At 44.6% G+C, this 25,838-nt stretch overlaps 1 pseudogene; it reads right to left on the reverse strand.

The window, feature by feature from the left end:
• LOC111966125 (formin-like protein 3) overlaps positions 1-21,329 on the reverse strand; it is a 35,257-nt pseudogene extending 13,928 nt beyond the window's left edge.
• Between the last annotated feature and the right edge of the window lie 4,509 nt (positions 21,330-25,838).

Genomic DNA, 25,838 nt, shown 5'->3' on the forward strand with positions numbered 1-25,838 from the left:
CTTCTATGTAATGCTGTTAAAGAATGTTCCACTGTCTATTAAGGGGCCTTTCCTATTTCGATTGATAATGGCTGTCTCTTCGATGTATCTCTATTCAGGAAAGTGCATCTGCTACTGATTTCTAGAATGCCTGTTGCTTTGATGTAATAGCTTTGAGCCGTGATTTTCAATGAAATAACTGAGTCATCTGATATTTCTAATGTAAGCTGTCCTGATATTCATAATGGGTCTGATAGTAGTAGGCTGTCCTGATATTCTATGTAATGGCTGTCCTGATATTCTATGTAATTGGTCTATATGTCACTGAATGAGTCATGATCTATGTAATGGCTGTCCTGAATATTCTACTGTAACGGCTGTCCTGATATTCTATGTAATGGCTTTCCTGATTTTCTTTAAATAATAATAAGCACCTGATTAATGTCGGTTTGCAGCTATCAGGATCAAGAAGCCCATCAAGACAAGTTCGTCTGCCTATATTCAACTGGAACCCTTGCTCTGTAAGCCCAACCAGGATCAATCAGGACAGCCATTACATAGAATATCAGGACAGTCATTACATAGAATATCAGGACAGCTATTTCATTGAAAATCAGGTCAGCTATTACATCGAAAGTCAGGACAGCCATTTCATTGAAAATCAGGACAGCCATTACATCGGAAATCAGAACGGCTATTACATAGAAAATCAGGACAGCCATTACATAGAAAATCAGGACAACCATTACATAGAAAATCAGGACAACCATTACATAGAATATCAGAACAATCATTACATAGAAAATCAGGACAACCATTACATAGAAAAGCAGGACAACCATTACATAGAAAATCAGGACAACCATTACATAGAAAAGCAGGACAGCCATTACATAGAAAATCAGGACAACTATTACATAGAAAAGCAGGACAACCATTACATAGAATATCAGAACAATCATTACATAGAAAAGCAGGACAACCATTACATAGAAAAGCAGGACAACCATTACATTACAACCATTACATCCGACTTGTATATTGTACTGCATTCTTTTGAACACATTCTATACTCCACCTTAAATATATTTAGATGCTGCTACTAGCTCTTACCTGATAGGCCCATATTGAGGATGAAATTGGGAGCAGTTCCTGGTAGAGGCGGGGCCATAGGAGGGGGTGGGTGTGGGCATGGAGCATTCTCTCCTGTGGAACAGAAGACAAACACAGCATAAAACAACGGCAGTCTATAGGAGCCATAATAAAATCTCAAGCTTATGAATGTCTGTGAGAGAGACTAGTGGAGCTCTAACAGGCTGTACCAAATCAGTACGATGAATAAAAGATCCTTCATATTGGTTTATGGTGGCATACACTAATGTTGTGCGTCCATCCAGCTGTGTGTGTCACCATAGTTCCTGGAACCATGCTGTAAACAGTGATTCTGAACCTTTCAGTGGGCCTCAGAATGGAAACGGTTGAGAACCCCTGCTGTGAAGGACAATGTGAAAAGAAAGCCAACACAGTACAGTTGGAGTCGGCACAATGATGTGAAAGACTATAACTGTGCATGGTAATGTACCTAGAGCAGAGGGAAGTGGAGGGGGGGGAGGGGGAGGTGGTGCTTCACTGGCCCTTGGTAGACTAGTCCCTGGTCCTCCTGGTCCTCCTGGCCCTGTTACTCCTCCAGGCCCCACTGAGAAGCCTCCGTTCTGCCCAAAGTCACCGAGAGGCACCACCGGACCTCCACCCCCTCCTCCTCCACCACCAACACCACCGCCCCCTCCCAGGGGCTCGATGGCGATGTCCCCGTCCGGCTGCTTGCGGAGGCGGATGGTCCCCTGCTGTTCCATCTCCAGCAGGCGCTTCTCGATGTTGAAGCTCCTCTGGAAGGCAGCGTCCTTCTCCTTGATCATCCTCCTCAGGGTGTGGACCTGGGTGTTGGTCGACTCGTACGTCTCCTGTTGGGTCAGAACACCAGGGGGAGACAGAGAGAAACCACACTATGATGACTCCACAAACTATACAGGATCATAAATCACTCCATTTCTGACATTAAATTTGCTATCATAGCATTTCTTTGCTAGAGATAGTTGATCAAACGTTAATGTCCATTTCTGCATTGCTGTACATATAGTTCTCCAGGAGTTGTAAAAACACTGTTGCTCAAACAACATATTTAACTAACAACATTGAGACACCGCTGTTCTGAACTCATAAAGGGTACATTTGTACTGTATATGAAGAAATTAATGATCAATTTCATTCGGTATCATCAATAGTGATCCGCCAGCTTATCTTACCCGCTATACATGGAGATCCTTGTCCTTCTGTAGGAGCTGCTTTTCCAGGTCAGCCACTTTCGTAATGGTCCTCATTCTCCCACGTCCAGAGCTTCTCCGTTCCTACGTACAGGGTGGAGAGGATAGAGGGTGAGCAAAGAGAGAGAAGGTAGGAGGCATGGAAGAGAAATCAGTGAGTGAAGTGGATGGGACAAGAGGGATGGAGAAAGGGACAGGAGGAATTGAATTAAAGCATTTGATCCACGTCAAGTCCACATCGAAGTGCATTCGCTCCAGATCACTCCCTTTTTCTCTCTCTCTTCTCTCTCTCTCTCTCTTCTCTCTCTCTCTCTCTCTCTCTCTCTCTCCTCTCTCTCTCTCTCTCTCTCTCTCTTCTCTCTCTCTCTCTCTCTCTCTCTCTCTCTCTCTCTCTCTCTCTCTCTCTCTCTCTCTCTCTCTCGTCTCTCTCTCTCTCTCTCTCTCCTCTTTCTTCTCTCTCTCTCTCGTACTGTAATCTCTGCAGCATTACTAATAAATGTGATATAACTAGCAACATGACACAGTGAGGCTGAACTGACAACGTTTTCACTTTTGAATTTGGACAGACTAACACGTGTTGTAAAAACTAAAGGAATTCTTAGGGTGGAATGTTTCGCTCTCTTCCTCCCCCATAATTCCTGTCCCTGAAAGCAGGAGTTTGTTTTGAATTCTTCTTAGGATGACGGCATGTCTTAACTCTGACTTTCTGTCATTCTGGAACAGTTTGGTGGATGTTTCCTTGTATTACTGACTGACTTACACCAGAAAATACATAATCAGACAAATAGTGATTGTACCTGAATTACTTTGTTCATGAACCGTTTTCATGTCAAGATGTTCAGAAGGGAAAAGTACATTAATAGAATCTATGAGTGAATTCATGGTCAGTCAGGTGGTGAGCCTGGTGGTTCTCGTAGTCAGTCTGGTGGTCTGGTGGTCAGCCTGGTGGTCAGTCTGGTGGTCCAGTCTGGTGGTCAGGTGATCATCTGGTGTCAGCCTGGTGGTCAGTCTGGTGGTCAGCTGGTGGTCAGTCTGGTGGTCAGCCTGGTGGTCAACGGTGATCAGTTGGTGTCAGCCTGGTGATCAGTCTGGTGTCAGCCTGGTGGTCAGTCTGGTGGTCCGCCTGGTGTCATCTGGTGGTCAGCCTGGTGATCAGTCTGGTAGTAGTCTGGTGGTCAGTCTGGTGGTCTGGTGGTCAGCCTGGTGATCAGTCCTGGTGTGCCTGGTGTCAGCCTGGGTGTCAGTCTGGTGGTCAGCCTGGTGTTCAGTCTGGTAGTCAGTCCATGGTGGTCTAGTGGTCCTGGTAGTCCAGTCTGTTGGTCTAGTGGTCTGGTGTCTAGTGGTCTGGTAGTCAGTCGGTGGTCTAGTGGTCTGGTTAGTCAGTCTGGTGGTCTAGGTGGTCTGGTAGTCAGTCTGGTGGTCTGTGGTTGGTTCAGTCTGGTGGTCTAGTGGTCTGGTAGTCAGTCTTGTTGGTCTAGTGGTCTGGTGGTCTAGTGGTCTGGTAGTCAGTCTAGTGGCTGGCAGTCAGTCTGGCTGGTCTGGTGTCAGTCTGGTGGTCTGGTAGTAGTCTGGGTGGTCTGTTGTCAGTCTAGTGGTCTGGTAATCAGTCTGGTGTCTGACATTCAATTCTGGTGTCTGACTTCAGTCTGGTGGTCTGGTAGTCAATCTGGTGGTCTTGGTGTTGTCAATCTGGTGGTCTGGTTTGTCGTCGTGTCATCTGGTTGTCAGTCTGGTAGTCAGTCTGGTTGTCAGTCTGGTAGTCAGTCTGGTGTGTCTGATAGTCAGTCTGGTGGTCTGGTGTCCAGTCTGGTAGTCCTGGTTGTCAGTCTGGTGGTCTGGTAGTCAGTCTGGTAGTCAGTACTGGTAGTCAGCCTGGTGGTCTGGTGGTCAGTCTGGTGGCCCTGGTGGTCTGCTAGTCAGTCTGGTGGTCAGTCTGGTAGTCTGGTAATCCAGTCTGTGTCGTGATGTCAGTCTGGTGGTCTGGTTGTCACTCTGGTGGTCTGGTTGTCAGTCTCGTCATCTGGTTGTCAGTCTGGTAGTCAGTTCTGGTGGTCAGTCTGGTGGTTGGTTGTCAGTCTGGTCATTCTGGTTGTCAGTCTGGTGGTCAGTCTGGTAGTCCAGTCTGGTGGTCAGTCTGGTGGTCTGGTAGTCAGTCTGGTGGTCAGTCTGGTGGTCAGTCTGGTGGTCTGGTTGTCAGTCTGGTGGTCTGGTGGTCAGTCTGGTGTTCTGGTGGTCAGTCTTGTGGTCAGTGCTGGTGGTCAGGTCTGGTGGTCTGGTGGTCAGTCTGGTGGTCATGTCTGGTGGTCAGTCTGGTGGTTCTGGTAGTCAGTCTGGTGGCCTGGTGGTAGTCTGGTGTCTGGTGGTCAGTCTGGTGGTCTGGTGGTCAGTCTGGTGGTCTGGTGGTCAGTCTGGTAGTCAGTCTGGTGGTCTGAATGGTCAGTCTGGTGGTCTGCGTTGTCAGTCTGGTTCATCTGGTTGTCAGTCTGGTAGTCAGTCTGGTAGTCAGTCTGGTGGTCAGTCTGGTGGTCTGGTTTGTCAGTCTGGTGGTCTGGTGGTCAGTCTGGTGGTCTGGGTAGTCAGTCTGATCGTCTGGTGTTCAGTCTGTGGTCTGGTGGTCAGTCTGGTAGTCATATGGTGGGTCTGGGTGTTCAGTACTGTGGTGTCTGGTGGTCAGTCTGGTGGTCTGGTGATCAGTCCTTGGTGGTGCTGTGGGCAGTCTGGTTGGTCTGGTGATCAGTCCTGTTGTCTGGTGGTTCAGTCTGGTGGTCTGTGTCCAATCTGGTGGTCTGTTGGAGGGTCTGGTGGTCTGGTGACAAGTCGGTTGTCCTGGTTGTCAGTCTGGTGGTCTGTTGGTCAGTTGGTGTCTGGTTGTCAGTCTGGTCATCTGGTTGTCAGTCTGGTGGTCTGGTTGTCCAGTCTGGTAGTCTGGTTGTCAGTCTGGTAGTTCTGGTCGTCAGTCTGTAATCAGTCTGTGTCTGATAGTCAGTCTGGTGGTCTGGTGGTCAGTCTGGTAGTCTGGTAATCATGTTCCTGGTGTCTGATAGTCAGTCTGGTGGTCTGGTGGTCAGTCTCGGTAGTCTGGTAACAGTCTGAGTGTCTGATAGTCAGTCTGGTGGTGGTCTGTTGTCAGTCTCGTGTCATCTGGTTGTTCATCTGGTAGCTCAGTCTTGTGGTAGTCCCTGGTGGTCCGGTGGTTGTCAGGTCCCTGGTCATCTGGTTGTCAGTCTGGTGAGCCGTCAGTCTGTAGTCAGTCTGGTGCAGTCCCAGTATCGTCTGGTGAAGTCCTGGTAGTCAGTCTGGTTGGCGTCCGTGTCCGTCTGGTGGCTCCTGTGTCACGCCTGAGGTTCCATGTGGTCAGTCTGGTGATCCTGTGTCAGTCTGTGTGTCAGTCCTGTTTGGTCGTCTGGTGAGTCCTGTAGTCAGTCTGGTGAGGCCGGTCAGTCGTCAGTCTGGTGATGGTCCTGGTGGTCTGGTGAGTCAGTCGGGTGGTCTGGTAGGTCCAGTACTGTCGGTCTGCGTGAGGCTCCATCGTAGTCAGTCTGGTGAGGTCGGTAGTCAGTCTGGTGGTTCAGTCCTGGTGGTCTTGGTGTCAGTCTCGTGGTCAGTCTGGTGGTCAGTCTGGTGGTCTGGTGGTCAGTCTGGTGGTCAGTCTGTTAGTCAGTCTGGTGGTCTGGTAGTCAGTCTGGTGGTCTGGTGGTCAGTCTGGTGGTTCTTACATGGGACAGGTGTTCCTCCAGTTCCTCCACCTTCTCCAGAGCCACGTTCTTGGTCTCTGCGTCCTCCAGCAGCCCGCCCACATCAAACACATTGTCCAGGTAGGCCTGAATCTGTACTGACAGCTTGTCACTCTCTGTGTACTTGGATTTCTGTTGGGAGAGAAGGAGAGATTCAGGTCAGTGAGTCACAGTAAGACACATATGAAGGTACCTTAGAGGTAACATTTTAAAGGCATCTTGGAAAAGGGACAGAACTTAAAATGACCATTTCCACTTCCTGCCTTCAAATGCGGTCTCAAAAGGCATAAGACACAGCCTATGTATGGCTCCTTGGAGACTTCATTCAAGTAGATGTTGGGCCAGAAGTTTTTCCTGACCTGACCAGGTACAAATCCAGGCCCTAGTTTTAGTGACTGTTCATGAACACATGATTTACATGAATTATTATATTGTATTTATAGCGTCCTCCATACCTCCAGGTATTCGTCAAGGCCCAGCTTGGTGAACTCATACTGCAGGTGAACCCTGAAGTTCATGTCTTCTACTGAGTGAACCACGATGTTGATGAACTGCATGCAGGCCACCATGAAGTCAATGTTCCCATCCTCCACACGGAAATAGTCCATCAGCTTCTCAAAGCGATGCTTCTCCTTGCACACCTGAAAGGGAAAAGAATGAGTATGTATTAGATCAATACAGAGCTGAGTATCTTTTGGGGAGGTTTGCCAAGCAGTGAAAAAAGTAATCTTCCAGTCCAATAGAGTAGGACGTAGTTCAGTTATGTTCCCTTCTGAACCACTTCAGTGTCCGATATGGTCCAATATTTGTTATATAAATTTGACATAATGTATGGCTGTCTCTTTGTAAAATACAGTTCCTGTGCTGTATTACAGAGTCTCAGGTTAGAGAGTGACTCGTTACTGTTTTTCTATTTTGAATTACTGATAATCTTCCTTCCCAACAGAATGCCTAATGAAACACTAAGAAAGTTGACATTAAAGGCATTAAATATATTTCAAATTGGAACAATTTAGATAATTTCAAATATACAAAAGTAAATTTATCACGGATATACTTCAATATACTTCAATATATTCATGAAGTATGATTAAAAACAAAAAAATGCCACCCGGGATGCCAAGGATATGAGTGTAAGCAAAGGTCAACACACTCCATTTGGAATGAAAAGACCTCCTGATTATAGGAATTCATGGGAAGGGAACATAAGAAAATAAGGCAAAGGGATAAAGATCTCGCCACACACACACACACACACAGAAACACGCGCACGCACACACACACACGCATACACACACATACAAACACACACACAAACACACGAACTCACACAAACACACACACACACACACGCATACACACACATACAAACGGTTACACACACACAAACACAGAGCTGATTTCCCAACCTAAAGAGAACCCTCAGATTTGAATAAAGACACAATCCCTTATTCCATATCAGCATTCTTTAGCTAGTTGTGCTGTAATAAATAGCTAAACAACTAATATAAACCAGGTTTGCTTCCCAGATGGCACTCTTTCTCCTATTTACTGCACAATTTTTTACCAGGGCCCAAAACATTTCAGTAAAGTGTCAACTGTCATTATTAAGTTTTAAAAATCCCACTATATTTTAAAATCCCACTACAAAGCTGTTGGTTGAATCCCACATTGTTGTGACTGGGTGGCTGATAAGAGTATTGGGGCTCTGTGGGGCTCTGCAGATTGCTCAGAGTAATTGGGTTGTTCCGGTGTTTAGATGACTATTCAGGCTAGAAAGGCTAAGCAAACTCCCAAAGGAGAGTTGATCCTTATCAAGGTCACCTCATATCTGATGGCTTAATGAGACTAATAGCCCTAGACATAGCAGGGTTTTGGCCTTTGCCTAACAGAACTGTGTTCAAGTAGTATTTGCTTTATTGATTGAGCTTGCATGGCACAATGGAACTAGTGGAATAGTCTCAAATGTATAAACCCTATTAGGGCTGTTGCGGTGACCGTATTGCCGCCACACCGGCATGATGTTTAGTCACGGTAATTAGGCTTCTCCAAGCTCTGATGCTGCTGATGGTCATTAGTAGCCTACCAAACTTGCTAATTGCCTGGTACTCAGCACTCTATTGTCCCTCTAATCACTCTGACATCAATGCAAATGTAACTGAAAATCTAATCAAACACTTCATGAGAGCCCATTTTGCGCAGGATTTCTATAGGCTATGCAATTGCAGGAGAAAACAGAGTGATGGCTTCTAATAAAAAAATGAGTCTCCCATCAGCGTTCTATAGGCTAGGCCTACTATATTTACTTCTCAACTTTCCTAATATTAAGCACATTGCTTTGCTTTACAACAGGAGTATAGCCTACCTGGCTGGCATAAAAATTAACCACGGGAAAAGTGTCCTCCATTCGCTATTTAAGTGCAGAGATTACATGTATTTTTTTCCGCTGCCCCTGTTTCGATACAGGTGCATGATAATGGTCCATTCTAAATCAAAACAAATTTCACACATATATTATTTATCTATATGTAAAGACAAGATTAAATTAAGAATAGTCTGATGTGTGAGACTATGTGTGAGATGTGTGACAATATTAGCCTATCACTTGTGAATTATATATCACTTGTGAATGATGCCCAGCAATAAGAACATTGCCTTTTTTGTGGACTTGTTGAAATCATAGTCGCACACCTCATGTAGTCTAGCCCATAGGCCTATATGTTTTAATAAGGTCAGTATCACACCTCATGTAGTCTAGCCCATAGGCCTATATGTTTTAATAAGGTCAGTATCACACCTCATGTAGCCTAGCCCATAGGCCTATATGTTTTAATAAGGTCAGTATCACACCTCATGTAGTCTAGCCATAGGCCTATATGTTTTAATAAGGTCAGTATCACACCTCATGTGTCTAGCCCATAGGCCTATATGTTTAATAAGGTAGTATCACACCTCATGTAGTCTAGCCCATAGGCCTATATGTTTTAATAAGGTCAGTATCACACCTCATGTAGTCTAGCCCATAGGCCTATATGTTTTAATAAGGTCAGTATCACACCTCATGTACCTAGCCCATAGGCCTATATGTTTTAATAAGGTCAGTATCACATCATGTAGTCTAGCCCATAGGCCTATATGTTTTAATAAGGTCAGTATCACACCTCATGTAGCCTAGCCCATAGGCCTATATGTTTTAAAAAGGTCAGTATCACACCTCATGTACCCTAGCCATAGGCCTATATGTTTTAATAAGGTCAGTATCACACCTCATGTAGCCTAGCCCATAGGCCTATATGTTTTAATAAGGTCAGTATCACACCTCATGTACCCTAGCCCATAGGCCTATATGTTTTTAATAAGGTCAGTATCACACCTCATGTAGTCCAGCCCATAGGCCTATATGTATTTAATCAGGTCAGTATCACACCTCATGTAGTCTAGCCCATAGGCCTATATGTTTTAATAAGGTCAGTATCACACTCATTGTAGTCCAGCCCCATAGGCCTATATGTTTAATAAGGTCAGCATCACACCTCATGTAGTCCGCCCATAGGCCTATATGTTTTAATAGGTCGATATCACACCTCATGTAGCTAGGCCACATAGGCCTATATGTTATTGATAAGGTCAGCATCACACCTCATGTAGTCTAGCCCATAGGCCTATATGTTTTAATAAGGTCAGCATCACACCTCATGTAGTCTAGCCCATAGGCCTATATGTATTGATAAGGTTTGTATCACAGCTAAAGTGGCCAAATAACTTTTTTTTAATGAAGCACATTAATCCGCTTGACAAGGGGTGTAGAGTCTGACTGGCATATATAAGCAGCGTGTGAGTTTCTAGTTTGGTGAAGATCATTTTCACCATAAAAATGCACCTTTATAATAACAGTATTACATACATAATCGCATTTGTGGTCACTTTTGATAATGGTGTTTTCCGCTAATGGAACATTCACACTTACAGCCTACTACCATGTGCGCATTGCTGCGCTTATAATGTGAAGAAATAGCCTAATAGTTTATCAAGGTAAACGTTCTGATCTGTTGCGTCAGCCACATTGCATAAAAAAGGTTTGTATTAATTTGGAATTTATCGCATCCCACAACTGTCCCAGACTATGTTTGAAATATTTATTTCTCGCACAGAATAGAATAGGTTGACTTTTGTATTATGGGGGATAGTAGATTGACGGGCTAGTGCTTTTTCTGTTTGTTAGGCCTACTCATCTTGTTGGCTGAAAAAAGTAAATATGGACATTTCTTCCAATATCTTCAATATGCACCATTGAATTGGATAAGGACGTGCTCAGTTGCGTCCCGGATGTGTCTGTCTTCACTTGTAGTCTGTGAGAAAGAGCCGACGGAGAGCCTTGTGAGTGAGACACTTCGGATACGGCAGTACACTCAGGGAGAAGGGCACAATGCAGCACTCCGGGCCCCAAAAGGCATGGATGTTTTTAGGGTGCATTACGGCCACAAAGGGGATGCCGCCGTGAAATTCGAGGCATTATCAAGTGCTTGTCAAATTGTGAATGAGAGACTACTGGAGTGTGTACAGCCTGCGCAGAAAACAAAGCAGAGATCATGCCTTTCAAGCAACTTTTTTCAAATCATCATTAGTGTCTCATGATGCAGCCTTACAATGTTACAAATCAAAACATACAGGCCAATATTTGAAGAACAACTAAAGTTACATCAATAACTCTAAAATAAGCATATAGGAGTACCTATTTCTTTGTTAACCGCTCAAATCAAATCTAATCTAATTGTATTTGTCACATACACATGGTTAGCAGATGTTAATGCGAGTGTAGCGAAATGCACTAGTTCCGACAATGCAGTAATAACCAACGAGTAATCTAACCTAACAATTTCACAACTACCTAATACACACAAGTGTAAAGGAATGAAGAATATGGACATAAAAATATATGAATGAGTGATGGTACAGAACGGCATAGGCAAGATGCAGTAGATGATATAGAGTACAGTATATACATATGACATGAGTAATGTAGGGTATGTAAACATTATATAAAGTGGCACTGTTTAAAGTGGCTAGTGATACATTTATTACATCAAGATGGCAAGATGCAGTAGATGGTATAGAGTACAGTATATACATATGACATGAGTAATGTAGGTTATGTAAACATTATATGAAGTGGCATTGTTTAAAGTGGCTAGTGATACATTTTTCATCCATTTTTACATTATTAAAGTGGCTGGAGTTGAGTCAGTATGTTGGCAGCAGCCACTCAATGTTAGTGGTGGCTGTTTAACAGTCTGATGGCCTTGAGATAGAAAATGTTTTTCGGTCTCTCGGTCCCTGCTTTGATGCACCTGTACTGACCTCGCCTTCTGGATGATAGCGGGGTGAACAGGCAGTGGCTCGGGTGGTTGTTGTCCTTGATGATCTTTATGGCCTTTCTGTGACATCGGGTGGTGTAGGTGTCCTGGAGGGCAGGTAGTTTGCTCCCGGTGATGCGTTGTGCAGACCTCACTACCCTCTGGAGAGCCTTACGGTTGTGGGCGGAGCAGTTGCCGTACCAGGCGGTGATACAGCCCGACAGGATGCTCTCGATTGTGCATCTGTAAAAGTTGTGTTTTTGGTGAGGAGGAGGAGCTGCTGTGCCTTCTTCACCACGCTGTCTGTGTGGGTGGACCATTTCAGTTTGTCCGTGATGTGTACGCCGAGGAACTTAAAACTTACTACCCTCTCCACTACTGTCCCGTCGATGTGGATAGGGGGGTGCTCCCTCTGCTGTTTCCTGAAGTCCACGATCATCTCATTTGTTTTGTTGACGTTGAGTGTGAGGTTATTTTCCTGACACCACACTCCGAGGGCCCTCACCTCCTCCCTGTAGGCTGTCTCATCTTTGTTGGTAATCAAGCCTACCACTGTAGTGTCGTCTGCAAACTTGATGATTGAGTTGGAGGCGTGCATGGCCACGCAGTCATGGGTGAACAGGGAGTACAGGAGAGGGCTCAGAACGCACCCTTGTGGGGCCACAGTGTTGAGGATCAGCGGGGTGGAGATGTTGTTACCTACCCTCATCACCTGGGAGCAGCCCGACAGGAAGTCTAGTACCCAGTTGCACAGGGCGGGGTCGAGACCCAGGGTCTCGAGCTTGATGACGAGTTTGGAGGGTACTATGGTGTTAAATGCTGAGCTGTAGTCGATGAACAGCATTCTCACATAGGTATTCCTCTTGTCCAGATGGGTTAGGGCAGTGTGCAGTGTGGTTGCGATTGCGTCGTCTGTGGACCTATTGGTTGCGGTAAGCAAAGTGGAGTGGGTCTAGGGTGTCAGGTAGGGTGGAGGTGATATGGTCCTTGACTCTCAAAGCACTTCATGATGACGGAAGGGAGTGCTATGGGGCGGTAGTCGTTTAGCTCAGTTGCCTTAGCTTTCTTGGGAACAGGAACAATGGTGGCCCTCTTGAAGCATGTGGGAACAGCAGACTGGGATAAGGATTGATTGAATATGTCCGTAAACACACCAGCCAGCTGGTCTGCGCATGCTCTGAGGACGCGGCTGGGGATGCTGTCTGGGCCTGCAGCCTTGCGAGGGTTAACACGTTTAAATGTTTTACTCACGTCGGCTGCAGTGAAGGAGAGTCCGCAGGTNGCGAGGGTTAACACGTTTAAATGTTTTACTCACGTCGGCTGCAGTGAAGGAGAGTCCGCAGGTTTTGGTATCGGGCCCTGTCAGTGGCACTGTATTGTCCTCAAAGCGAGCAAAGAAGTTGTTTAGTCTGTCTGGGAGCAAGACATCCTGTTCCACGACGGGGCTGGTTTTCTTTTTGTAATCCGGGATTGACTGTAGACCCTGCCACATACCTCTTGTTTCTGAGCCGTTGAATTGCGACTCTACTTTGTCTTTATACTGACGCTTAGCTTGTTTGATTGCCTTGCAGAGGGAATAGCTACACTGTTTGTATTCGGTCATGTTTCCGGTCACCTTGCCCTGATTAAAAGCAGTGGTTCGCACTTTCAGTTTTGCGCGAATGCTGCCATCAATCCACGGTTTCTGGTTTGGGAATGTTTTAATAGTTGCTGTGGGTACGACATCGCCAATGCACTTGCTAATAAACTCGCTCACCGAATCAGCGTATTCGTCAATGTTGTTGTTTGATGCAATGCGGAACATGTCCCAGTCCATGTGATCGAAGCAATCTTGAAGCGTGGAATCAGATTGGTCGGACCAAAGTTGAACAGACCTAAGCGCGGGAGCTTCCTTTTTTAGTTTCTGTCTATAGGCTGGGAGCAACAAAATGGAGTCGTGTCAGCTTTACCGAAAGGAGGGCGGGGGAGAGCCTTATATGCGTCGCGGAAGTTAGAATAACAATGATCCAGGGTTTTACCAACCTATCGATGTGTCTGCTTGGGGGTGAATACATGCGGCTGTGATTATAATCGAAGAGAATTCTCTTCGTAGATAATGCGGTCGACATTTGATTGTGAGGAATTCTAAGTCAAGTGAACAGAAGGACTTGAGTTCCTGTATGTTGTTATGATCACACCACGTATCGTTAATCATAAGGCATACCCCCCGCCCTTCTTCTTACCAGAAAGATGCTTGTTTCTGTTGGCGCGATGCGTGAAGAAACCAGCTGGCTGTACTGACTCCAATAGCGTGTCTCGAGTGAGCCATGTTTCCGTGAAGCAAAGAACGTTACAGTCTCTTATGTCTCTCTGGAATGCTACCCTTGCTCGGATTTCATCTACCTTGTTGTCAAGAGACTGGACATTGGCGAGTAGTATGCTCGGGAGCGGTGCGCGATGTGCCCGTCTCCGGAGCCTGACCAGAAGACCGCTTCGTCTGCCCCTTTTACGGCGTCGTTGTTTTGGTTCGCCGGCTGGGATCCGATCCATTGTTCTGGGTGGTGGGCAAAACAGAGGATCCGCTTCGGGAAAGACTGGTCGTAATGGTGTTGAGTTGACGTTGCTCTTATATCCAATAGTTCCTCCCAACTGTATGTAATAAAACCTAAGATTACCTGGGGTACCAATGTAAGAAATAACACGTAAAAAAACAAAATACTGCATAGTTTCCTAGGAACGCGAAGCGAGGCGGCCATCTCTGTCGGCGCCGGAGATCACAGAATAGCCGCATGTGCGCTCCCTCAAATCATTTGGAGAAAATATTTATATTTTATTCAGCTTTGTTTAATTGTATTCTTTATACTATAAAATAATGTCAAATAATGCCAACGAATTATATCTTGTCTGCTAAATGAACTAGTGTAGCCCACAGCCATTTGGCATAGCCACATCAGGACCTAACATAAGGACAATTCAGAGTATGCTATATTTTTCTTCTGAAATAGACTACATTTTTTTCATATCAAGCTTCTTTAGACCGGTCTAAAATAAATAATGGATTTATTGTAAAGGTGTAGGCTATATTATATGTATTTAAAATGGCTTGTGTGAAAGCTAGGATATGCTAAATGTGTTTGTGTTAATTTAAGGGTCAATCACCATGAGACTGACAGTTATTTGCTTGACAATCACCAGCTGACTACATTTTGTGACCACCGCAGCCCTAAACCCGATCCACCTGGCACACAATCAAACCCTGAAAGTATCTGAATCAGATCTGGTGGATGAACTATTGTTAGCATTTTCCTGTAGATGTGTGCTGTACTGCACCTCTTTGAAGTTGTCGAAGGCAGAGAGTATGATCTCATGGCCTCCTCTAACCAGACACACCGCAGCCAGCAGCTCCAGAACCAGGGCTTTAGTCCTGTAGACAAAACAGAAAACAAACTGTATTCCACCTGTATGTGGTTCACGTACACCACACTATGGCTTTGATACATTTAATCTTTAAAGATATGTCATCTCTCCATCAACTGTATACATTCAAAACACTTGGTAAAGCACTGCATGAAGACATAGAGAAGCTGTAATCCATAAATCCATACTTTGTTGTTTAACACCCACATAGAAGCAGGATAGCAGGGGCTGGTCGTGGCTCTAGCAGATCTTATGCTAAAAGAGGTCATTATGAAGGGATCAGCTCCCACGCTATAACACTGTAATCCCCTCTATACTAAACATTCCTCTAACACACTGGATGTATAACAGGCCTTCGTCCCAAATGGCACCCTATTCCCTACATTGTACACTACTTTTTTTTACCAGCGCCCTATTGGCCCTTCTCAAAAGTAGTGCACTAAATAAGGAATAGGGTGCAATTTTGGATGCAAATCATGCCTTAGCCAGATGGGAGCCCCCCCCCAACTTCACAGAGAAGCCGATGGGAGCCCCCCCCCCCCCAACTTCACAGAGAAGCCGATGGGAGCCCCCCGCCCCCCGTGGAGAAGGAGAGGTGTATCATATGAACAGGCTGATCAAATGTTTCACCTTTTGCCTGACCTACACCTTGACCTACAACCTGACCCACCCTTAATACTCTCAAGCTGTGGAGGTGGCCTGAGTTATTACCTTGACTTCTTATTGTGGGTCAGACTTGTGCATACAAGGACTGCCTCCTTGCTTGGCTCATCCTCATTTGTGACAAGGGTTCTCTCTGCACTATCTTGGTTTGTATAAGAATCTTTCTAAGAATCTTTCACAATGGCTATTCTCAAGCTAAGGAGGCAGGGCCGGGCCTGAGTTCTGCTCACCTCGAGTTCCTATTGTTCAGACTGAGGGCTATTTCGTTGACTGCGTGTGCGTGCGACATGACCAGGTTGAAGCCATACTGGAGAGAGAGGAAATAGAGATAAAACCAGATGTGGTCAAACAGAAGAACACTCTCCTCTGTGGCGGCTCATACAGGAAACGTCACACACATCTACAGCAGACTCAGCAGACAGCAGACTCTTAAATAGAAAATTAGGCTGCATATGCCCTTTCCATTTGTTTTGTAATGAGAGAGAATAGTGATTTGTGGTTATACTGTATATTGGTGACAGGGTGTTGCTTTGATAGTGGATATCCCCAGTCAGTACCTGGTAGTTCATTATGGCTCGCAAGCACATGATGCAAACGTGCACGTCGTCCTTCTGGCTCACGAGTCGTGAGTTCTTGATGGTTTTGCTGTTCGGTGCTGTGCCATAGCTGCAACAGAGGGCAAAGGTCAACAACAACATGTTTTTATTCAATGTTTAGTTAACATACTACAACAACCACAACAACAACGTATGATTCCACTTGATTCTTCTTGGTTGATCTAAACAGTCAGAGCCCATCTTCATTGTGTGTTCATATTGTTTTTTTTTTGTGACATCTTGATTTGGAACAGCAGGAAGTGAGGTATAAATGAGGCTCAGTGCTGTACAATATCTGGCAGCCATGTGACTGTATCTACTGGGTTTGTGCTCTACCACCACCAAGCTCAAAGTGAATCACAGAGGGTTTTTGGCAGAGTAGAGGGACCCGAAATGGCCTATGTGGTTACTGATGCCTTCTGGGTGGTTTCCTGACACCTGTTTGTCCCCAGGCTTATGTCTGCTCATCACAGAGCAGTCTATCCTCCACATCCTCTCATCTTTCTGTCTCTCTCTTTTCTCGCCTATATCTTTTCTGCTTCTGCTTTTTGAAACAGAGTCTCCTGGGTCTCCTCTCTCTGGCTTGATGTGCTCACTGGATGAAGAATCACAGGGCAGACGGCCCACATGTGGAGCTCAGAACAGCTGGGCCTAATCTGTCCATGACAGAACAGTGGAACACATCTGGATGGAGGAAGACCATCAAACATGGAAGGAAACGCACAGTGCAGACGGCCAAAAAACAACCATTCTGTCTCCGTCTCTGTCCCTGTAACAGCAGACAGATTAACCCACAACTCCCTGAAGTGAGTTCAGGAGTGACGACACATCACTTATCATCTTATCCTATCACATCCTCTCCAGACCCAGAACGCTCAACATCATGCCACCACCATCATCATCATCATCATCAACATCATAGCAGAGGACTAGCTGACATGCTAACATATGTTTGGATGGCTACCTGATATGCTAACATGCTAACATACGTCAGGGCCAAGGGTTAGTGGAGCAAGGCACAGTAACAGCAGCAACACAGTAGCAGACGATACGTACCGGAGAACAGACTGGCGAGCAGAGCGGACCAGCGTGTTGCAGAAAGGCTGAGTGCTGCCCTGATGCAGATCCTCTATAGACCTACTCCAGGACTTAGACTTGTCCAGGGAAATCTCCTCCCCCATCTCCAGACCCTCAAAACTCAACCTGGGCCACGGACGGACAGACAAGCAGACAGACGGGTAGACACAGACAGAAAGACAGGCAGACAGACAGACAGACAGACAGACAGACAGACAGACAGGCAGGCAGGCAAACAGACAGACAGACAGACAGACAGACAGACAGACAGACAGACAGACAGACAGACAGACAGACAGACAGACAGACAGACAGACAGACAGACGGGCAGAAGGGGGTCGAGGTAGATTAGGTTAGAAATGCAGCTTTGTAAAAGGTCAAAGGTTATGTTATACAGTAGAACTGCACAGCTAAGCTTAGTGCAACACAGAGGCTCAGTCATTCCCATTCAGGTCCATAATATGCCAGTATGACAGTATAAAAGCACAGACTTGGCTCACAATCAAGTCCAACCTATTTATTCCTTGTGTCACTACTTCTATTTTATGTAATTTTTTTATCTTTATCTTATGGAAAAAGACCCATAAGCTATGTTCCCTTTAAGCTGCGCCACAGTAGCCCTGAGACTGCAGAAATATCAGCCCACAGAGACAAGCACGAGAGTCGAGATTCTACCGCTGGCCAATCGGATGGCTCAGATGACCGTGTCTTCAGTAACGTAGCAGGCATTAAGAAAAAGCTACAGCAAAGTTGATACTGTGAGATTTCAAAACGTTTAAAACAAGACTAGAGAGAGACTGTCAACGAATACAGTAAAGATCTGCTGTTTTTATGAGTGAGTTCATGTTTAAGTTCTTACTCGGCACTGTCAACACTTTGTATTCAACACTTTGTATTCAGCGCTTTTATAAGACATAAAATGTGTGTTCTTCCTATTTCCACACAGCGCTACAACAAGCACTGCAGCAGTAATGAATTAGTAGGAAGGTCTATCTTTAGGCTAGTGTTGATGTTATTATTACCGGCTTGGGTCTTTTTTAATATCGAGGAATAATATTTATCTGTTCATAGGAGTAAACACATGAATTTGTGCATGAGGCAGAAATAATGCCGTGTGACTCAAGATTGGCCATCAGCTGGAAGACCGGACCTTTTTGGTCAGTGTCAGTGGAGGAAAGGGAGACTGGAGGGATGTTGACAGGTGGACCCTCAGTCTGCTGCTCTCTCCCTCTGCTGAGACTGAACATCAGATACAGGCACCATCAGCCCAGTAAAATAAAAAGCAAATCATTTAAATGTATACTCACTCAGCTGTGCCTCACAAGTAATACAACAACGGATCTATTACCGGTGTGATCATAAAGCCTACCTCAAATGTAGAAATATAATTTATAAAACATTCCTGAACAGCAATATATTGGCAGGGCAATTCAAGCAAAGCCAATATGTGGAGATAATGTATTGGGCCTATAGCTTACTGCACAAACCTCATTTCTACAGTACTGTTTTTATTGGTTAATGTTGCATAGGCTTACATTTTGACTCAAAGTGATCTTGACTCAGAAAATGTTGGTGACCACTGTTCTGAAGTTTTCCCTGTTAACACTATCAACGTTTCCCTTTACTGAGGCAATTGTGACATGCAATATTAGCCGCTTTCAATACCACGTACCGAAATACAACGAACTATGCAACAGATTTTGTTGTAGGCAGAAAGCATCAGAGTAGGATTCTATTGCATTGACGCACACCACTCAGCCCGTACTCTACACAGACCAGTGTGGCATAAACAATCAGAGCTGCAGTAGACCTATATGCAAATAGACCATTGCCATATATCGATCTGTGCCATTTATTTTGAACTGGACTGTGTTTACAGCATGTGCGGTTGTGAGTAGATGTGCTTGCTTTGAGATCAAAGTGAGAGCTGCATGTAGCCATGTGTGCACATTTTGTTCATATCCTTTGCTAGTTATTGAGTTATTTGCCCAGTTATAGATAATTTGTTGTCAGCAATAGGGGAATGATTGCTTCCTACAAGAGCACACAACATATACATTTATAGATGTCTTTGAAACGCGAGTGAGTCTCATGGAATTTAGGCCTACAATGAACACCACACATTGGCTGCTACTGTAGGCCGAGTGATAGAACAGCTATTTCCATGTTTTTGATAGTAGGCCACCGGTAGGCCTACAGTATGATCACATGTGACTCATTTCAGGAAACTAGGCGTATGTCGCACGTCGCTACTTGACAGGAGAGGCATTTGAACGTCAACTCTTTTTAAATCAAAATGTGTTTTTGGGCAGAAATGCCTTCTGGAACATGTGAACTTTCATGTGCCTTAATAACAAACTTTTTTGCCATCTGTAAATATGAATACAATTGTTAAATTACAAGCCTAGTCAGTTTAGACATGGAAAAGGTCGGGGAACCTTCCTGCTAGCCATGATTGGTTGAGATAATGGATGTGCTGGACATGCCGAGATATGAGTTTGGATTGGTCTGCCATGTAGCACGCTTCTGTCGATAACATGAGTTGGTCAGTATGTGTAGGTAATCCTTTCTAACATGGCTTTTTATAAAAAGAAAGATAAAAAAAAGATATCATGAAGTAAAACTGTAAAAGTGTTGCAATCCACTTTCAGGAGGACCGAGTTTTGAAATTAGTGGAATGCCCGGTGGAATTAGAGTATGATAGCTAAGGAGATGGAGAAAGTTCTGGCATTTGATTGCAAATATGCAGAGGGAGTCGAAAAGAGAACACACAGAAGACTGTTGTATAAAACACCTGTCTCTGGATTACATCTTCAAACTAAGGGCAACCGTGCCATCCGTGACAGAGAGGGAGAAGCATCCATCCATGTATATGGGTAAGAGAGTCTAGCTAGCTACATTTTCAGATATTATACATTTCTAATTTTTTCAGAAATTTGTTTTCATAAAGCTTACTGTTAGCTAGCTAGCTAACGTTAGCTGGCTGGCTCGCTAGCTAACGTTACGTGTATGATCTGTGTAGTAATATTGTTTGTATCTCAGAGCCATTTGCATTGCTAGCTATGGCCTAATGCTAGCTAGCTAGCTAACATTGAACATGGTTGGTTAGCTACCTGCAGATTCCTGCAGGGTAGTAACATTATGATTTGGGATTATGGATTATACCAAAGTCAAATTAGGATATAATGTTAGGCCAACGAGACAGTGTCCAAGTTCTAAAATTCTCAGGTAGAATTCCTTGTTTTTATTTTGTCACACTCACAACTGTAAGCTATTTTCTGTAATTGGCTCGCCATTTACTTTACGAATAATGAACTTGTGAGTTTATTTTCCTGTAATAATTTCTCGCTCTTCACTTGAAGAACGAGAAAAAAACATCAATAGTGCTGTTTGTCCCTCTTGAGATGCCGTAGCAGGTATACACTTCCTCAAAATAGTCATAATTAATTAAGATAACTCAAGAAATCTATAATTAATTTTGACGTTTTTGCTGAGGAGGTCTTAGTCACGCAATTTTACATCTAACTGAGATGTTTGGTGCAGTATTTCTTAAGTGAAAAAAATTGCATGAAACCGAGTCGTCTCTTGTTGAATGACAACAAACACTTCATTGGAGAATCCCCGACGAAGGGGCGTAGACTTCGGCTACCGAACTTCGGTATGCCTCAGGAAAAAAAATTGTGCGCACGAATAACTGTTTAAACACCGCCGCAGACCAAAAGGAAAATAAGAAAAAAATCTCTAAATGTCGTTATGATAGACTGTATACACAAACTGTTTCGAATTGGGAAGCATGCACACAGCTTTAGTCTACACCTGCTGTTTACGAAGCGTGCAACAAATAACATTTGATTTGAACCACTCAGTATGCAGCATATGAGGCATACAAGCACACCCAGGCACATTCAAAGATACACAATGCTATATGGAATCCATCCAGTGTGCTATTGCCCATTCTTACAGGCACAAGAGTGTGTCCGTAGCTCCTACCTGTTTGTATCAACACTTCTTGGATCCAGTGCCAATCTGGTTAGGTAGCTAACTACTTCCAGTCTCTTCTGAAGATATGCTAAGCTTAGCTTAGGTTGTGTGTACTCACATGACAGCACACTGAGCAAAGGACAGGTACTCCACCAGGATATCAAGACCCCTGTTCTCATCGTTGAGGAACTCCCGGACCCACCTGGGTGACATGGAGAGTGAGGTTAGCAGGGTAGAATATTCAGGAGCCAGCACACCCTTAGGAACAGACAGGAAGGAGGAAGGAGAGAAGAACAGAGAGGAACAGAGGGGAAGGAGAGGAACAGAGAGGTACAGAGAGGAAGGAGAAAAGAACAGTCCCGATATTTAATCTGCTTTCCCCCTTACGCTTCGAACACACCGACAGCGTCATTGTGCTAAATGGTCCGCAGCATCATCTGGATATGTGTGTAACAACAGTTCAACATTCACCTTCTGCTACCATTTCTGTCAACTCGTCTACATATACAGTCTGACCCATACGTTCGATAAATCCAACCTGTGCACCATATAGAACGCACTGCAACTACCTCTGCAAAGCAATACTGCAAAGCAAACGCAGCGTTTCATTGGAAATGAATGTAATTCTGGTGTACCAAAATGCAATGGCGCTGTCTGTGTGTTCGAAGCGTTAGCCTCAAGACCCCTGCTCCCCCCTTAGGAAACCACAGGAGAGTAGAATTGGGGTAAAAGGTTCCAAAAATAGCCACAATATTTTGGTTAGGGATGTAACTGGGACAGGGGACTGTTTAGTTACAAAATAACCTGGAGAGCCAATGGTGAGGCAGAAAGGAAGGCCCATTGACCCTGTGTGAGGGAGAGAGAGAGAAGGGAGAGAGAAGGGAGGGAGGGAGGGAGGGAGGGAGGGAGGGAGGGAGGAGAGGAGGGAGGGAGGGAGGGAGGGAGGGGAGGGAGGAGGGAGGGAGGGAGGGAGGGAGGGAGGGAGGGAGGAGAGGGAGTGAGAGACAGTGATGCAGCTTAAGCCCCACCCTCTTCAACATATATAATCAACGAATTGGTGAAGGCACTAGAATGGTCTGCAGCACCCGGTCTCACCCTAATAGAATCTGAAGTCAAATGTCTACTGTTTGCTGATGATCTGATGCTTCTGTCCCCAAACAAGGAGGGCCTACAGCAGCACCTAGATCTTCTGCACAGATTCTGTCAGACCTGGGCCCTGACAGTAAATCTCAGTAAGACAAAAATAATGATGTTCCAAAAAAGGTCCAGTTCCCAGGACCACAAATACAAATTCCATCTAGACACCGTTGCCCTAGAGCACACAAAAAACTATACATACCTCGGCCTAAACATCAGCGCCAGAGGTAACTTCCACAAAGCTGTGGAAGCTGTGGAAGTTATCTGTTATCTTCTTGCCTTCTTGAAGGAACATAAAATTCGACATACCAATTAGGATCTGGCAAAAAATACTTGAATCAGATATAGAACCCATTGCCCTTTATGGTTGTGAGGTCTGGGGTCCGCTCACCAACCAAGAATTCACAAAATGGGACAAACACCAAATTGAGACTCTGCATGCAAAATTCTGCAAAAATATCCAGAATTAGGCCGATAAACGCTAATTATCAAAATCCAGAAAAGAGACGTTAAATTCTACAACCACCTAAAAGGAAGCGATTCCCAAACCTTCCATAAAAAAGCCCTCACCTACAGAGAGATGAACCTGGAGAAGAGTCCCCTAAGCAAGCTGGTCCTGGGGCTCTGTTCACAAACACAAACACACCCCTCAGAGCCCCAGGACAGCAACACATTTAGACCCAACCAAATCATGAGAAAACAAAAAAGATCATTACTTGACACGTTGGAAAGAATTAACATAAAAACAGAGCAAACTAGAATGCTATTTGGCCCTAAACAGAGAGTACACAGTGGCAGAATACCTGACCACCGTGACTGACCCAAATTTAAGGAAAGCTTTGACTATGTACAGACTCAGTGAGCATAGCCTTGCTATTGATAGAGTTTGCTGTAGGAAGACCTGGCTCTCAAGAGAAGACAGGCTATGTGCACACTGCCCACAAAATTAGGTCGAAACTGAGCTGCACTTCCTAACTTCCTGCCAAATGTATGACCATGTTAGAGACACATATTTCCCTCAGATTACACAGACCCACAAAGAATTCAAAAACAAATCCAATTTTGATAAACTCCCGTATCTACTGGGTGAAATACCACAGTGTGCCATCACAGTAGCAAGATGTGTGACCTGTTGCCACAAGAAAAGATCAACCAGTGAAGAACAAACACCATTGTAAATACAACCCATATTTATGTTTATTTATTTTCTCTTTTGTACTTTAACCATTTGCACATTGTTGCAACACTTGTATGAGTGTAATATTTACTGGTCACTTTTTATTGTTTATTTAACTTTTGTTTATTATCTACTTCACTTGCTTTGGCAATGTAAACATATGTTTCCCATGCCAATAAACCCTCTTAAATTGAAATTGAATTGAGAGAGGTGAGCAAAGAAACAGGGGAAGAGAGAGAAGCAGTGAGATTGGGTGTAGGGAGGAGTAAAGAGCAGGAGGGGGGTGAGTAAAGGGGAGAAGGGGGAGGAGTAAAGGGGAGGAGAAGGAGGCACGCTTGATCAGTTTCCTGTCTACCAGCCCCCCTCCCTCTCTCTCCCCTCGCTTCCCCTCCCTCCCTCTCTCCCCTCGCTTCCCCTCCCTCCCTCTCTCCCCTCCCTCCCTCTCTCCCACACAACCCACACAACACAACACCATCACAACACAACACTCACACACAACGTAAGACAACAAATGAGATAGGCCATCTGTTGAATGACCTCATTTGAGAGCCATAGTAGTAAAACTGTGATGTTGCCTGTCCTGGTGGCATCGCGTTCTCAATTGTTTGTTTTATTGTGTTGATAAGTGACAGTTAGAGTGGTAGTAATATTCCTTCTGATAGACAGACCAGGAGGCTATAGTCATGTATAGATGTTGGTTTAAAAGTGCAATGTTAGTCGGACTGAAAGTTCTAGAAGCTTGTTGCAACAAGGCAGAGGAGGGCTGCAAACCCAAAAGTCTACCCTATCCTGTTATAGTGCACTACTTCGACCAGGGGTCCATAGGGCCATAGGGATCGTGGTCTATAGTAGTGCACTTATATAGAAGATAGGATGCCATTTGGACAGATGGGGTTTTTGGATAGCTCAAGTCAACAGGAGGGAGATCATATGCCTGTGTCACTGCCAGGATTCGGGACAGGACGTGTTGACCGCTCCAAGGCCCTAAAAGACACTAAACTGGCCTCAAAAAACCAATTACTGCTATAGGCGGGTCGTCAGCTCTGGAACGGTCATGGAAATTACGGATTATGATGGAATATATCAATGAATGGTTCAACAAGCTGTCTGCACTGATATTGCATTGGGGGTGTGACTGATGAAATCTTGTTTGTGTTTTCAGAATTCCCATTGATTCCTCTGACAAAGCCAGACTCCTCAGACAGTATGATAATGACAAAGAAATGGGCTCATCTGTGCCGGAGGTAAATCCTTTAAATACTACAACACATGTAGGTTACTACAAGTGAACAATCACCTACACGTCTACAAGCACAACTACACTCTACAAACCCTACACCTACACCATATACAATGCACAACCTCACTTAAACCACTAACTCTACAAACACAACTACAACTCTACAAACCTACAACTACACATCTACAAACCCACAATACACCTCTACAAGCCCACAATACACCTCTACAAGCCCACAACTACACCTCTACAAGCCCACAACTACACCTCTACAAACCCACAATCTAACCTCGTACAAACCCACAACTAACATCTACAAGCCCACAAGCACAACTTCATCTACAACAGCCATCACTACATTACAATACCAAACTACTTCTCTACAAGCCACAACTACACTTCTACAAACCACAATAACTCTAACCCACACTACTCTCGTACAACCCACGTCTAGTTATTCAGAAACATAGGGGCATGAATTAGGTTTGATAGAAAAGTTGTTATTTTCCAGTGTAGGTTTAGTTTCACTTCATGCATGATTAGAAACCTTTACGTTGCACTGCTCACTCTGTCCTCCCTTTTCCGTGTGTTATATTAGAACGGTTTCAGGTGAAGACCCTCCCCACACTACATCTCAAAGCTAGGGGCTACTTAGACCCAGGGAGTCACGCAAGAAAGTTCCGAAGGCGGGTCCAGGAATCCACTAAGGTTCTGAGGAACTGGAGATATAGCTGAGGACCAATCACATAGGGTGATGATCTATTCTCCACCCTCTCCTTCCTCTTCTTTTCTCTTCTCTTCAATGAGAGTGAGTACATTTAGATCACCAACATTACAGTCCCTTTTTACATATATTCCCAGAGATTGATGTGACTTGTCCTAATTCCTCAATGTAGTGGTATAATGTTACTCCTGGGGCGGGGACAGCTAGAAGAGTATGGCTACTACGGAAATGAAGGCTGATGGGATATTATCTCCTATTATTATTATCCCCTTTAAGAAACAATTCCATGATCTCCTCTTTTCAGAATGACCGTTCTTTTCCCTTTTAAGAATAAAAGGCCTTTCTGTACTCTTCCTCTTCCTGTCAAGGGACCTACAGCTTGTTTTCTGCTGCCCTGATGCATAAGCTCTGGACCCAGATCACTTTTAATTCCTATTGTTTTGTCCTGTCAGCATCCCG

Source organism: Salvelinus sp. IW2-2015, linkage group LG7, assembly GCF_002910315.2.
Source record: "Salvelinus sp. IW2-2015 linkage group LG7, ASM291031v2, whole genome shotgun sequence".
Taxonomy (NCBI): Eukaryota; Metazoa; Chordata; class Actinopteri; order Salmoniformes; family Salmonidae; genus Salvelinus; species Salvelinus sp. IW2-2015.